This window comes from Mastomys coucha, unplaced genomic scaffold (assembly GCF_008632895.1).
Source record: "Mastomys coucha isolate ucsf_1 unplaced genomic scaffold, UCSF_Mcou_1 pScaffold6, whole genome shotgun sequence".
NCBI lineage: Eukaryota > Metazoa > Chordata > Mammalia > Rodentia > Muridae > Mastomys > Mastomys coucha.
The window spans coordinates 100515397-100519157 of NW_022196912.1; the positions used below are offsets into that span (position 1 = coordinate 100515397).

Sequence of the window (3761 nt, forward strand, 5' to 3'; positions counted from 1 at the left end):
AGCCTGGTATTTAATTAGGTCTGTCTGTTTGAAGGCTTAGTTACAGCAATGGTGGCAGGAATGGAGAGGAACAAGTGGTAATTAGGGGGAAGGACTGCCTAGGCTTGGTGATAGGGTGGATGTGGGTTTTGAGGGAGAGGAATCTATGCTCATTGCTAGGTTTACGGAGCCTGACACACAGGCTTATGGTTCTCCCAGGGACTTTGTGTCCATAGAAAGAAGCATGGGTTTAGTGGATGTAGATGGTAAGTTATAGGTAGAACATGTTAGCTTGCAATGCCTAGAGGATTCATTTAGGGGGAGATGGAGGTTAGTCCCAATAACCCAGTAGAAAATGGAAAGAGCTGGGTTTATTCAGAGCACAAAGTTGGCACAGAACCCGTGGCTCTGGGGTAAGGAGGGTTTCACACGAACCTGTTGGTGCCAGACTCTACTTTTATACTTTAGAGGAAGTTCCGGGTCAGGGATTGCTCTGGGTCTAATCAGTGTGCCTTTAACAACTGGCACTTGATAGGCACACAATCACCATCATGCTGTCAAATGGTTGGTTCCTTTGGTCCTCTAAACACGACAGTCCAGTGAGACAGCTACTAACACCTTCATTTCTTGGGAATGGAACATGATCCAGGAAATAGTAAGTGCGTTGGCCAAGGGCCCACAGCTGATAAGTAACAGATCTGAGATTTGAATACACACTTTGTGAATGTAAAGCCCAAACTGCTTAACCACATTACCATATCATTGGAGTTTGACTCTAGTTTTATGATCTAGTCCTCTGAGATGATCTGTATGCCCATCAGGGGTGGTGGGATTAAAATATCTCTAAGCCGGAGCTGGAGAGAGAGCTCAGCAAGTAAAGTGCTTGCTGCCAAGCCTGACAACCTGAGTTTGATCCCAAAGACCCACACAATAGAAAGAAAAGAAGTAACTGCACAGGTTGTTCTCTGACTGCTGCATACACACAGTGTCCATAAATAAACAAACAAGCAAATACGTGCATTCTTGGGACTGAAGCAGGCAGATGTCTGTATTTTTCATTTATTTACTTATTTTTAAAACATGTATTTATTATATGTAAGTACACTGTAACTGTTTTCAGACACACCAGAAGAGGGCGTCAGATCTCATTACAGGTGGTTGTAAGCCACCATGTGGTTGCTGGGAATTGAACTCAGGACCTTTAGAAGAACAGTCAGTGCTCTTAATTGCTGAGCCATTTCTCCAGCCCCTTTATTTATTTATCTATTTATTTATGTGTGTGCACTTGTGTCATGGTGGTATGGAGGTTAGAGGGCAGCTTTTGAGAGTCAGCCCTGTCTTTCCATTTCTATATGATTTCCAGGGATCAAACTCAGGTCATCAGGCTTGATCTGCAAGCTTTACTAGCTGCACTATCATCATCTTTTTTAAAAAAAAAAGATGTATTATTTATGCATTTTACATATATAGGTACGTTGTCTGCATGTACATCTGTACACCAGAAGGTGGCATCAGACAGGTCTAAACTGTCATGTGTATGCTGGGACTTGAACTCAGGACCTACAGAAGAGCAGAGTGCTCTTAACCACTGAGCCATCTCTCCAGCCCCCACATCCTCTGCCCCCAGCTGAGCTATCTTGCTGGCCCCTTTAAACCAATTTTGTTTGTTTGTTGATAAAGGGTCTTACCATTTAATCTTGGCTGGTCTGGAAATTGGTAGCAGACCAGACCGGCCTTGAACTATAGAAATCTTACTGCCTCTGCCTCCTGAGTGCCTCCAAGCCCCCTAAATCCCAAACAGATTTGACATAAAGTAGCTAATTATGCTGTCCTATACCTGTAATCCCCAAATTGAGGAGTGGATATAGGAAGTTCACCTCTGAAAGATAGTTCAAGGCTAGCTTTGGCTGCATGCCAAGTTTGAGATCAGCATGAAGGGTACAAATCCTTTCTGGAAAAAAAACAAAAATGGGCAAAACTAAACTGATATAACATAGTGACTGTGAAAGGCAAACTGAACTTGAGTTACTTCAGTTAGCTCTGTCACTGTGTATGAGCACCTGCGTTCTGATGTGTATTTACAGGTTATTGTGAAGCACTGTAACATTTGGTCATGCTTACTGGCAAATGCATTATGGTGAACACATTTAGTATTTTTATTATGCTATCTTCTTAGTGTGTTCTTTAAAATGGAAGATTTCTTTAAAATCGTTTGCTTTGAAACCGAAGAACAATCAGGAAAACATGACACCAGTTTGTATCATATAGTCCTGGTACAATTAAGCTACTCTCCTGCTTCCAAGGGATAGGCAGTCAGCACTAACTTGGGCTCACAGCGTGCTAAATACTGCTATACAACTTTTACATTGGGGTCGGGGGGAGCTGTTGAGATGGCTCAGTGGTGAACAGTGTACACTGCTCTTGCAGCGGACCTGAATCTGGTTCTCAGCACATACCTACATCCCGCAATTTGTACAAACGTGCACAGACACATACATTAAAAAAATATATATAGATTTTTATTAAAAATAGTCACAGGGCTGAGGCTGTGCTTTCGTGGCCAGAATGCTTGCCGAACATTGAAGAAGTGCTGGGTTTGAGCGCCAGAACTGTTTGTTTGTACAGGGTACCGTGGCTCATACCTGTCACGTCACCATTTGGGAATAGGAAGCAAAGGCATCAGAAGTTAAAGGTCCACAATGAAGGCCAGATTTTACGTCAAATATACACAAAATAATCATACACAAAATAATCTTGCTATTATGCTTACTTTATAGATGACAGTCTAGGGCACAGAAAGACTGTGGCCTGTACTTCATTATCCACGTAGAGTGGCGGCCCTGGAATCTGAGCCCAGGATAAAGTGCTCCCAACGACTGCATGCATACTCAGCGGCTGGTAAAGAAAACCAAGTCCGCAAAACCCTGCAGGCCGATGAAAGCTCGGGATGGGTAGGAAGGCTCCTCTCTGCCGGCAGTCCAAGCTCCTCCCGGTGGTCTCGACATCCCTGCACCCGCCCTCACCCAGCTCTGCCAAGGCCAAGGTGTCACCTAACCCATCCCAGCTTCCGGCCCTTTGCCCTAGGTCAGCTCGCTCCCGCCGACAGCAGCACCAGGAGACCGCCAGTCCTCTATTTACTGTTTGGTTTCCACGGTGACACGTAGGCGCCGTCAGCGCCTCCCGTCAGCGGCCCCCGCCCGGCGCCGTGACGTCTGCCTGCCGCTTCCGTTCTGCCCATATTTGGAGCGGCGCCGCGGGCAGGGGGGTTGGGAGCCGGACTCCCGCGGCGCCCCGCCCCCTGCCCGGCTCCGCCCCCGCGCGCCCCTCCGAGCCCGGGGTTGCGCACCCCGCCTCCCTCCCCGACCCTGCGGAGGCGGGCGGGGGCTCGGGTCGCCAGCATCATTGGGCTAGTGGAGGCTGCAGTCAAAGCTTAGGGCCTGGCTCCTCTGTTCCCGGTGGACAATCCGGGATCACGATTTTCTCTTTCTGTGCCCGGAAATCCTGGAAGCAATCCCGGTCTAACCCTCCCTCTCTTAGATACACTTGATTTCAGATTCTCGTCCTTGGCGCAGTGGAAAGCTTTGAGGACAGAGGTTCTGGGGTCTGTGTTTTCCCTTGGGACATAAGTGACCTTGTGAAGGCCACTTTCTTCTGACTGGGGAGGTGGGGCCGTTTTTAAAAATTTTATTTTTCAGCCCTATCATCTGGCTGGCGAGGTCTTCCATCACCCTCTAACTGATCCCCCTAATTGCAAAGTAGGTGAAGTTCTTGAGGACCTCTGC

The 3761-nt window shown here is 47.3% G+C and overlaps 1 long non-coding RNA gene across 1 annotated transcript; it reads right to left on the minus strand.

The window, feature by feature from the left end:
* Positions 1-2472: 2472 nt before the first annotated feature.
* LOC116080370 lies at positions 2473-3195 on the minus strand. Its single transcript, XR_004114422.1, has 2 exons — positions 2750-3195; positions 2473-2621 (listed from the first exon to the last, which is right to left on the minus strand). It is a non-coding gene; the product is annotated as an uncharacterized LOC116080370 (long non-coding RNA).
* Positions 3196-3761: the final 566 nt, after the last annotated feature.